Source organism: Dendrobates tinctorius, unplaced genomic scaffold (genome assembly GCF_039654945.1).
Source record: "Dendrobates tinctorius isolate UK_male_01 unplaced genomic scaffold, ASM3965494v1 ptg000012l, whole genome shotgun sequence".
NCBI lineage: Eukaryota > Metazoa > Chordata > Amphibia > Anura > Dendrobatidae > Dendrobates > Dendrobates tinctorius.
In genome coordinates, this window is record NW_027361680.1 from 5,245,181 (window position 1) to 5,257,921 (window position 12,741).

The window sequence follows — 12,741 nt, forward strand, 5'->3', positions numbered from 1 at the left end:
CAAGATAGCAAGTATATGTATTATAGGGTACAATTGAAATCTCCATATACATAATCCCGTAGTCACTCTCATAGGCTTACTCAGTATGGATTTGACCATAATACCAAATGTCGAACAAAGGTACGGTATAACAAGATACAAGCTGTATCGAGTATAGGGTAAAAATTGGTATCTCCGATTCACCGTATATATAGAAGGCGTAAACCACACATGCTCACTCACTATGGATGATACCGTAATACAAAATTTTGAACAAAGGTACTGTATCAGCACATACCAGGTGTATCCAGTCTAGGGGTAATTGTAAATTTCCATCTATACTTCCGTAGTCAGACACAGACACTCACAGGCTCAGTATGTATTACACCAGAATTTTAAAAGTAGAAAAAGGGAAAGGTATTCGAAGCGTACTCCAGTATACAGTGTTGTGGTACTTTTAAATCTTCATATATATTTCAATCTCAGTAAGCCAGTCCAGACTCTCCGCTACTGGAAACTACATGGATACAAGTACAGACGGAAAGTCGAGTGTTTGCAGAAATTTGGGAATTACTCATCATGGGAAAACCTCCTGGTAGATGTTGCAGAGGCAATGCAGACCCTCAATTACTATGTCTGTGGAGACAGCGAAAACGGTTCTTTGTGAAGAAAGGATTGCTTTATTGCAGTAGCGTGGATCACATCACCGTTACTCGTCTCCATCAAATTGTGACCACAGGGAGAGATGTAGACATGGTCCTCACTGCCTGTCATGATGTGTCTGGTCATTTTGGAGTGCAACAGACAGAAGCCACAGGCCGTAGGGGATTCTATTGGTTTGGCATGAGAGGAGACATTGAAAAATGGTGGCAGGAATGTCACACGTCTGTGACTATCACAACTGTGAATGGTGATCATAAAGCACCACTGCATCCGCTTGTAAGTTGACGTCCATTACAAATGGTAGCCAATGATCATCTGAAGGTAGAAGCCATAGCTACATCTTAACCATCATCGATCAATACACCAAATTTCTAGTGGCCGTCCCTGTGAAGGATTTAACTGCCCAGACTACACAGCGGTGGAGTAGGGAGAGGTAAGTTGTCAGAAACACTGCACTGATCTTGCTCACTGAGCCAGTGCGCGTGTCCTGAGTAAAGCGAACTGTGCTCAAAGATACCTGTGGAGCGGGCAGCAGCAGAGTAGATGCGTACTTCAGAACCACAGGACCTGAAGCACATGACTGCTAGGGGCGTGGCCTAAATTCCAGAGAGCTAGGAGCTGCAAGAGAACTCCTAGCAGGGTAACTGCGAGACAAAGTTACCAAGGGGCATAGACAGGGAGGATAGTCAGGACGTAGCCAATGAGTCATACACAGAGATAGCTGCAAGGTACAAGAGGGGCGAGCAGAGAGTAGTCAGATCACAGGCAATGAGTCATACACAGAGAGGATAGCACAGTACAGAATCAACAGGCAAACTCACAACGAGAAACAGAACCGGGTCAGAACCATATAAAAAAGCTATAACAACGAACAGGCACAGGCACACAGAGGTCAGCACACTCGGCCAAAGGCAAAAGTATAACTGGCAGGGATTGGAGCTTCCCAGGGGTTTAAGAAGCTCTCCCAGAACCAGAAAGAGGCCACAATCATTAACCCCAGGTGTGCAGGTCAAAACCTGCACTAAAGCTCCAGACATTAACCCCTGACGTGCAGCTCAAAAACCTGCACTGGGATCATGACATAAGTATTGCAACTTGCAAGTGCTATGGCCATGACCAAGTAGGGGTGGCAAACTCGTGTGCCACGGTACTGGCACAGGGCCCCTCATAGTACACTGGTGTGTCTGACGGCGAGTGGGCCCCACCACCATCAGAGACACTGTATTGTACTATGAGGAGCCCTGTGCCAGTGCCGTCGGCCATCAGTGGGCCCATCCACCTGTTCAGAGCAACGGCACTTGCCCAGGTGCACCAGGTGTTGACCCCAGCCCTTGCGGGGGGGTGGGCAGCTCAGTTAGGGAGGTTTAAAAAACGGCTTATGTTGATGTGTAGGCAGGACATTAAACAGCTGCAAATGGCGGAATTGGGCAAGTCCGAGGAAGAGGAGGACAAAAGCGAGGCAGTTTTCTGGCAACCTATGTGTCATCAGGGGAAGGTGGGACAAAATCCTTTGAAACCCATGCATGGTTCATAGGTTAGATCATCAACATTTTGGGTCGACAGACGGGTCCTTTTTTCTGTCAGGATTGACCCAGCAGTACTGAAGACTCTTTCACAATAACACACTAGCAGCAGGGCAAGTGAGCTCCTGTAAGGCATATTGTGCCAATTCAGGCCAGGAGTCCAGTTTAGAGGCCCAATAGTCAAAGGGGAATGACCTGTGAGGGAGAACATCGATATGGGAGGAGAAGCAGTTTGTAACCATAGTTGACAACTGCTATCTCCTGTCATTTTTAATCGATGCAGTATTAGCAGTCGTGTGAGCGGAACTTGAGAAATTAGTCCACAACATGGTCATGAAACCCCTGTCTCTTCCATTGTGCCCACTACGGCTCATGAGAGAACCAGCACTGCTGCTGTGTGCTAGGAAAGCCTCAAACAAACGGTTTACCAGAGTTGCTTGTTTGTTAGCCAATATTATCTCTAGGTTCTACTGTGGCATGATGTTGTGTAATTTGCGTTTGTAGCGTGGATCGAGGATGTTAGGCCGGTTTCACATTTGCGCTTTATGGCGCTGCGACGGCCTGCGCACGGCCGCCACTAAGTCCCGCCCCCTGCCGACTCCCTGCCCGCCCCATCCGGTCATGGCCACCTACTAGTGCACATGGACGCTTGCGATCTGCGCACCCTATCTTTAGCATAGGGTGCGCAGATCGTGCGCTGGCCGTGTGCTAGCAGGATTTTGCCGTGCGCTGCGCACTTTTGAAGGTGCGCTGTGCACGCCGAAATGCAACATGTTGCGTTCGGCGCACAGGGGCGCACCAAATGTGAAACCGGCCTTAACCAGCCAGTAGTCGTCATCCTTCATCATTTTGGCAATGCGGGGTCCCTTTTTAGGATCCGCAAGGCATAATCGCACATGTGGGCCAATGTTCCAGGTGTCAATAATGCACTGCCACTGCTGGGTGGAGGAGCACTTTCTGGCAAATCCACATTCCTACAGTCAGGCACAAACCCTGTACCTGACCTTGGAAAGCCAAAATTTTCTCTTGCCCCCTGAGAAGCATCCTCCTGCCCAAAATAATCATCCCCCTCATCCTCCTCTTCCTCTTTTTCCTCTACCTCATGCAGGACAGTTCCCTGACCAGACAATGGCTGACTTTCAGCAAGGCTTCCCTCCTCCTCCTCCTCTGCTGCAGATGCCAGATCCTTAATGTGCATCAATATTTGCATGAGCAGAAGCATAAGTGGGATGCTCATGCTTATGATGGCGTTGTCTGCGCTTACCAGCCATGTGCATTCCTCAAAACACTGAAGGTCTTTACAGAGGTCTTTCAGTTTTGACCACTGCACACCCGACAATTACATGTCTTCCCTCAAACTGCCTGCCCGTGTATCCTCCCACAAATGCATTACAGCCTGCCTATGTTCGCACAGCCTCTCAACCATGTGCAGGGTGGAGTTCCACCTTGTTGCAACTTCTATGATTAGGCAGTGCTTGGGGAGGTGGAGCAATCGCTGCAGCTTCTGCATATGACTGGAGTGTACGGCCGAGCGACGGATGTGCGAGCACAGTCTTCGCACCTTGTGGAGCAGGGATGTTATCTCCAGATAATTATTAAGAAAGCACTGCACCACCAGTTTCAAAGTGTGAGCCAGGCAAGGTATGTTTGTGAGTTATGCAAGGGCTATGGCTGCCATAAAATTATGGCCGTTATCACTGACTACCTTGCCTGGCTCAAGATGTAGACTGCCCAGCCATGACTCAGTTTGTCACTGCAAGAAGTTGACCAGTACCTCCGCGGTGTCTATTGTCGCCCAAAGACATCATTTGTAACACAGCCTGCTGACGCTTACCACTAGCTGTTTGATAGAGGGACACCTCGTGTGCAACACTGCCAGCTGCGTATGGAGTGCTCATGTGACTGCGCTCTGTGAACGAGCTTTCGCTTATGGAGGAGGAGGGTTGAAAGCCTACAGCCAACTGTTTCCTATACCATGGGCTAGGCAGCAGTGTTCCACCGCCACTGTCCCCCGTGGAGCCTGCATCCCCCACATTAACCCAGTGCGCAGTGATGGACACGTAACGTCCCTGGTCATGCCTACTGGACCATGCATCTGTTGTTAGGTACACCTTTCCACTCACTGATTGCTTGAGTGCATGGACAATCCGGTTTTTCACATGCAGGTGCAGGGCTGGGATGGCTTTTCAAGAAAAGAAGTGCCGTCTGGGTAGGTCATAGCGTGGGACTGCGTAGTCCATGAGCTCGCGGAAAGCTTCGCTTTCAACCAAACGATAGGGCATCATCTCTAATGAGATTAGTTTGGCAATGTAGGCATTCAAACACAGTGTATGCGGATCAGAGGATGAGTACTTTCTTGTCCTACTCAGAGTGTCTGGTAGGGTGAGCTGGACTGGAGAGCTGCATATGGGGGAAGTAGCGGTGGACCTGACGGAGTGAGAGGGGGTTGGTGATGGTATTGGTGGTGATGGCCTAGATTCAGTGTTGTGTTGCAAAGCCATTGTGATTCCCTGAGTGCTTTGGCCTTGCAATGACACCTCAACATTTAGTGCTGGTGGTGGGCTTAACAGTGGCGGTGGTCTTACAGTGGGGGAAGTGATGGAACGTTGCTGGCTACCTTCAGTCAGAGCAGGTGCACATGTGCTACCTGAGGTTTTGTAGTCCGTTCATGCTTGCAAGTGCATGTTGGTTAAATGTCTAAGCATGCAACTGGTATTCAAATTTCTGAGTTGTTTACCTCGGCTAAAGGTCCTTCCGCACTTCTTACAAGTATCCTTTGCCTCATCAGTAGGATTCTGGACAAAGAAGTGTCACACTGCACTCTTCCTACTATAGTATACATTTTCTGGCCTTGCACGCTGTGCTAAGTTGACCGTCTGGCCAAGTTGTCCTGCAACTCTTTTAGTTTTTGGTCCACGCTTTTGGACAGCTACAGGCCTGCCAGATAACCGCTGCTGCGATGTCAATGCCTGATGCGGATCTTTCTCCTTATCTGAACTATTGCCAGCGCCACCCTCCTCCCCCAATTCATGCCAATCCGGGTCAAGAACTGGGTCATCCATCACCTCCTCTTCAAAGTCATCTGCACCTTCCTCTTTACTTTCCTCTGTGTCACCGTGTAAGGTGGTATAGTATGCAGGAAGGAGCACCTGAGTTTCATCAGGGTCAGATTCTGGCTCAGTAGACAGCGAGAGCAATGTAGTGCTCTGGGTCAATGTACCAGCAGAATCATCTAGCAGTGGCTGTGCATCAGTGCATTCCATGTCAGATTCATCTTGGACTGGGGAATTCAGGATTTGACTGGATAACCCAGGCATGGTATGTGAAAAGAGCTCAATAGAGTAATCTGAAGTGTGGGCTGCCGTATCCTTAACTTTTGGTGGGGGTGAAGGACACAAGGAAAAGTGTTTTTCCTGACCAGAACCCTGCACTGACGACTCCGTGCCTGCAGGTTTCGAACATTCAGAAGAGGAGGCAATAGAGCTGGTGGCTGTTTCGGCAATGTACGCCAAAACCTGTTTCTGATGCTCCGGCTTTAAAAGCAGTTTTCCTACTCCAAGAAAAGGGAACCTTACTGGCCTTCTTGGGCCAGACGATGACGCAGGCTCAACACCTCCTGCCTTAGCTGCTATTGTGCTTTTGCCAGAAACAGCCAATGCACCACCACCATCAGTACCAGCCGTGCCCCCCTGCCCACGTCCGCGGCCTCTTCCACCATACTTCCTCATGTTTGGGAAAATGTACCAAAAATACCAGCAGAGACATGGTGCTGTATGAGGAGCGTCAAGCTGTGTAAGGTGTATTAAAAAAATTAAATCTACGTATATATTTTGTTAGTCACAGATGCTCTCCCAGTGTGTATTTGACTGTAATCCAACAAGCAGATATACGGTACTGTATCAGAAGTGTACAGCTGTATACGTTTTTTGTGTAACTAACAATCTCCGTATATGTATTTACGGAGTGTCACACACACACGCTGACTCTGTATAGATGTCACTGTAATGCGAACAGCAGATATACAATACTGTTTGAGAATCGGACAGCTCAATAAGGTGTATGGAGAAATGGAAATGTCCGTATATGTATTTACGGAGTGTCACACACACACAGGCTGACCCTGTATAGATGTGACCATAATGCGAACAGCAGATATACAATACTGTTTGAGAATCGGACAGCTCTATACGGTGTCTGCATGGAAAATTTTAAATCTCCGTCTATTTTTATATGGAATATAAAGTAGATATGACAGGCTCAAACCCCAACTTAGGTGCTCTGGGAAAAAACAAGACTAAAGTATAGGAGTAACCCCGGCACACTAATAACATGAAAGTAAAGTCTTCTCACGACAGTCTTTAATTGTTGTGATTTTATTGATTGTGAAAAAAAAGGGTGGTGTTACAATCCAAAAAAGGGTGGTGTTACAATCCAACGTTTCAGCTCTACATCTCGAGCTTTCATCAGGGATATGACTAGATCCTTGATTTTGAGGTGTGTGTATAAGTAGTATAGGTTTGCCTTTGTAATCCAGCTGCTGGAACGGTACCTATAGTAACCACGATGTGTAGGGTCAGCACGTGACTCCCGTCCTTGTGTCCTAAATCTAGTCAGGTCCGACTTTTCCAAAAGTCGGGTCGAGCAAGATCGTCCGATTATAGGGAAAAGTCGGGGTCGTCCCGAAACACGAAACCCAATGTAAGTCAATGGGGAATAAAAGTCGGCAGTGAGAGGAGGACAGGAAACACACCTACAGTGCCCATTTGAATGCCAAAAGCATCAATTCTTCTTACTTAAGCTTGTCAACCTTAATTAACTTCATAATACAAGTTACGCACTGAAAAATGGGGGTTATTTGGCTAAAGTTGTGGGGGGGGAGGGCTGGCTGCAGGTTTTCATGTGCCCTGGGCGAAAGAGCGCCCCTTTAACACATACCACAACTCATCATGCTCCGATACGGCAGAGAAATAGCGGTATAGTACAATGAAAAATACCTCACTTTTTACATCTCATGACGAGGCCCATCTATTTCTCCATACAGAATCATTGGTCCCATATAATGTTTGAAACAGTATATGATGAGCTCCACATAATGCTACAGTATATGTTGGTCCCCATGGATGAAGCTCCACTGTCTTATGGGCCCAAATAATGCTCCAAACATAATGGGCCCCATTTCTAATGCTCTAGTGTATAATGGGCCCTGTAAATGCTGCTCCAGTGTCTGATGTCCACCTTTGGAATGTTCCAGTGTATGGTGGGCCCCATCTATCATTCTCCAGAGTATAGTGCTCCCCAAAAATTGCTGTCCCAACATTGAAAACAATCAAATAAGTCTCCTCGCTAGGGAATCCCTGTACTTGTCTGGACTCCTCGTCGTCCCCATCTTCCATCTCACTGCACAGTATTTCAACTTTGCAAGTGCTGTGATCCTGGGCAAGCAGGGGGGGCCCACTCGTTGGCGACGGCACTGGCACAGGGCCCCTGATAGTACGGTGGTGTGTCTGATGGCGGGTGGGCCGAACCTGCACTTTCATCTGCAGCTTCCTCTTTGTCACCGTGTAAGATGGAACTGTATATGGGAAGGGTAACCTGAGTTTCATCAGGGTCAGATTCAGGTCGTGTAGCGTGCGAGGGGAATGTAGTGGTCTGGGTCAATGTACCAGCAGATTCATCGAGCAGTGGCTGGGCATCAGTGCACTTGTGTCGCCCCCAGGAGTACGGTCGCCACAGTGGCATTACCTTCTTCCTATGGAGTGTGATGTCATGCTTGGGAGCAACGAAGGATCTCTCTAGCAGGTTAACTGATTGGGCGGCGTTATTCCCACGAGTCATGACCCTCCAAACAGCGTTCATGAAGGCAAAGTGTTTGTTTTACGTGGGCAGTATGGTTGCAAAGCTGAACCTTAAAGGAATGTCCAGAAGGGCACCACCAGGAGTGGAGCCTACGGTTAAATTCGACTCCACCTGGGAAACCTCAACCATGCCAGCTACAGAACAGATGCACACATTGCAAGCTTAATTCCGTTAACGAACGAGACTCCGTCATGCCCCGCGGTCCGAGTCCGGCTTACTAGAGGGACACGTGAGGCTCTGGCACATGAGATTGGCCAATAACTGGTGTGTCATGCCCTTACATGTCCGTGGCTGCATGTGCGCTACACTGAAAAGGCCAGCGTTTGTCGCTTACAGGTGCAGATAACCCGCTGAACAATGTTAGTGATGGGGATCACTGATTACAATTATTACCCGCGCACAATGATTTCCCAGTAAGTGCAGGTCAACGGCAGTTCCGGAATTAGGCCTAACCGTCATTCCTGAAAAAATGAAAAACTTACGTGTGCAAACCACAGGTGCTGTAGCTTGCTTAACAGCTCGCCAGCCGTTCTCACGCCCAGTATGGATTACACGTGATTGCACAAAGGTGAGAAAGGGTACCGTATCCCCAGATAACATGTATGGATAGCGTACACATTCAAAATATATGTCTATACATCAGGAGGCAGGCTCAGACGGTGTTAGGCCCAGTATGGATTGCACGTGATTGCACAAAGGTTAGAAAGGGTACCGTTTCCCCGGATAACATGTATGGATAGCGTACACATTCAAAATATATGTCTCAGGAGGCAGGCTCAGACGGTGTTAGGCCCTGTATGGATTGCACGTGATTGCACAAAGGTTAGAAAGGGTACCGTTTCCCCAGATAACATGTATGGATAGCGTACACATTCAAAATATATGTCTCAGTAGGCAGGCTCAGATGGTGTTAGGCCCAGTATGGATTGCACGTGATTGCACAAAGGTTAGAAAGGGTACCGTTTCCCCGGATAACATGTATGGATAGCGTACACATTCAAAATATATGTCTCAGGAGGCAGGCTCAGATGGTGTTAGTCCCAGTATGGATTGCACGTGATTGCACAAAGGTTAGAAAGGGTACCGTATCCCCAGATAACATGTATGGATAGCGTACACATTCAAAATATATGTCTATACATCAGGAGGCAGGCTCAGACGGTGTTAGGCCCAGTATGGATTGCACGTGATTGCACAAAGGTTAGAAAGGGTACCGTTTCCCCGGATAACATGTATGGATAGCGTACACATTCAAAATATATGTCTCAGGAGGCAGGCTCAGACGGTGGTAGGCCCAGTATGGATTGCACGTGATTGCACAAAGGTTAGAAAGGGTACCGTTTCCCCGGATAACATGTATGGATAGCGTACACATTCAAAATATATGTCTATACATCAGGAGGCAGGCTCAGACGGTGTCAGGCACAGTATGGATTTGACGGCCCAGATTACACAGCGGAGGAGCAGGGAGAGGTAAAGATTGCAAATGCTGGGGCCCTGCCCAAGCAAGGGGGGCCCACTCGTGGGCGTCGGTACTGGCACTGGGCCCCTCATAGTACAGCGGTGTGTCTGACGGCGGGTGTGCACCACCACCGTCAGAGACACTTGATTGCACTATGAGGGACCCTGTGCCAGTGCCCGCGCCCAAGAGTCGGCCTACCCACCTGTCCAGGGCAACGGCACTCGCACGGTGTCGTGCGCTAGGTGGTGACCCCGGCCATGGGGGGGAGGCAGCACAGTTAGGGAGTTTTAGAAAGTGGCATATGTTGATGTTGGACATTCAGCTGATGCAAAAGGCGAAATAGGTGAAGTCCCAGGAAGAGGTGGACCAAAGCAAGCCATTTTTCTGTCACCCTATGTGTCATCAGGGGAAGGTGGGACAAAATCCTTGGAAACCCATGCATGGTTCATTTTAATGAAGGTTAGATCATCCACATTTTGGGTTGACAGACGGGTCCTTTTTTCTGTCAGGATTGATCCAGCTGCACTGAAGACTCTTTCCGATAGCACACTTGCAGCTGGGCAAGCGAGCTCCTGTAAGGCATATTGGGCCAATTCAGGCCAGGTGTCCAGTTTAGCGGCCCAATAGTCAAAGGGGAATGACCTGTGTGGGAGAACATCGATATGGGAGGAAAAGTAGTTTGTAACCATAGTTGACAACTGCTGTCTCCTGTCACTTTCCATCGATGCAGTATTACCAGTTGTGTGAGCGGTATTTGAAAAATCAGTCCACAACATTGTCATGAAACCCCTGTCTCCAATGCCACTTCTGCTGTGTGCACCACGAACACCTCTGCCAAGCTGCCCCCGGCCCGTACGGCTCGTGTGAGAACCATCACCGCTGCTGTGTGCTGGGAATGCCTCAAGCAACCGATTTACCAGAGTTGCTTGTTTATTAGCCAATATTAGGTCAAGGTTCTCCTGTGGCATGATGTTTTGCAATTTGCCTTTATAACGTGGATCCAGGATGCTGGCCAACCAGTAGTCGTCATCGTTCATCATTTTGGCAATGCGGGGGTCCCTTTTTAGGATCTGCAAGGCATAATCTGACATGTGGGCCAATGTTCCCGGTGTCAATGATGCACTGCGAGTGCTGGGTGGAGGAGCACTTTCTGGCAAATCCACATCCCTCCAGTCACGCACAAACCCTGTACCAGACCTTGCCACGCCAACATTTTCACTTGCCCCACGAGATGCATCCTCCTCCCCTAAGTAATCATCCCCATCATCATCCTCCTCCTCCTCTTCTTCCTCCACCTCGTTCAGGAGAGGTCCCTGAGCAGACAATGGCTGAATGTCATCAAGGATTCCCTCCTCCTCTTCCTCCTCATCAACATTGGCTGCAGACGCCTGCTCCTTAAGGTGCGTCAAAGTTTGCATGAGCAGACGCATAAGTGGGATGCTCATGCTTAGGATGGCGTCGTCTGCGCTTACCAGCCGTGTGCATTCCTCAAAACACTGAAGGACTTTACAGAGGTCTTTCAGCTTCGACCACTGCACACCTGTCAACTCCATGTCTGCTCTCAAAGTGCCTGGCCGTGTATCCTCCCACAAATGCATTATGGCCTGCCTCTGCTCGCACAGCCACTCCACCATGTGCAGGGTGGAGTTCCACCTTGTTGCAATGTCGATAATGAGGCGGTGGTTGGGAAGGTGGAGCAATCGCTGCAGCTTCTGCATACGAACGGAGTGTACAGGCGACCGGCGGATGTGCGCGCACAGTCTTCGCACCTTCTGGAGCAGGGCTGTTAACTCCGGATAATTTTTGAGGAAGCACTGCACCACCAGGTTCAAGGTGTGAGCCAAGCAAGGTATGTAGCTGAGTTTTGAAAGGGCTATGGCTGCCACAAAATTACGGCCGTTATCACTAACTACCTTGCCTGCCTCAAGATGTACACTGCCCAGCCATGACTCAGTTTGTCGCTTCAAGTACTCGGCCAGCACCTCGGCGGTGTGTCTGTTGCCCAAACACATCATCTGCAACACAGCCTGCTGACGCTTTCCACTAGCTGCTCGTTAGGGGGACACATCGTGTGCAACAGTGGCAGCTGCAGATGGAGTGCTCGTACGACTGCGCTCTGTGGACGAGCTTTCGCTTCTGGAGGAGGAGGAGGAGGGTCGAACGCCTACAGCCAACTGTTTCCTATACCGTGGGCTAGGCAGCACTGTCCCACCACCGCTGTCCCCTGTGGACCCTGCATCCACCACATTAACCCAGTGCGCAGTGATGGACACGTAACGGCCCTGGCCATGCCGACTGGACCATGCATCAGTTGTGAGGTGCACCTTTCCGCTCACTGACTGCTTGAGTGCATGGACAATGCGGTCTTTCACATGATGGTGGAGGGCTGGGATGGCTTTGCGAGAGAAGAAGTGGTGACTGGGTAGGTCATAGCGTGGTACTGCATAGGCCATGAGTTCGCGGAAAGCTGTGCTTTCCACCAACCGAAAGGGCATCATCTCAAACGAGATTAGTTTGGCAATGTGGGCGTTCAAACCCAGTGTACGCGGATGAGAGACTGAGTACTTTCTTGACCTACTCATAGTGTCTGGGAGGGTGAGCTGGACTTGAGAGCTGCATATGGTGGAAGTAGCGGTGGACAGGGCGGACTGAGAGAGGGTTGATGATGGTGATGGAGTTGGTGTTCTTTCTGATGGCCTAGAATCAGTCTTTCGTTGATATAACAGTGGGATTCCCTGACTGCTGTGGCCTTGCAACGACACCTCAACATTTGCTGCTGTGCTAACTGGTGGGCTTACAGTGGGGGAAACAATGTAGCGTTGCTGACTACCTTCGTTGTGATCAGTTGCACATGTGGCACTTGAGGTTTGGTGTTGTGTCCACGCTTGCAAGTGCATGCTGGTTAAATGTCTAAGCATGCAACTGGTATTCAAATTTTTCAGATTTTTCCCTCGGCTAAAGGTCTTTGCGCACTTCTTACAGATAACCTTGGCCTGATCATGAGGATTTTGTTCAAAAAAGTGCCACACTGCACTCTTCCTACTTTGGCAGACATTTTGCAGCCTAGCATGCTGTGATCTTTTGACCCTCTGGACAAGCTGTCAAGCAACTCTTTTGATGTTTGGAACCTGTCTTTGGAGTGCTACGGGCCTGCCAGATAACAGCTGTTGCAATGTCGATGTCTGCTGTGGATGCTCCTCATCTGAGCTATTGGAAGCAGCACCCTCTTCCCCCAATGGATGCCAATCTGGGTCAACA

The 12,741-nt window shown here is 49.2% G+C and overlaps 1 protein-coding gene across 1 annotated transcript in view; it reads right to left on the bottom strand.

Annotated features, from left to right (window-relative positions):
* The window catches only part of OLFML2B (olfactomedin like 2B), a 631,699-nt gene that overhangs the window by 376,348 nt on the left and 242,610 nt on the right, over nt 1-12,741 (bottom strand). The gene's annotated exons all lie outside the window — the stretch shown is intronic.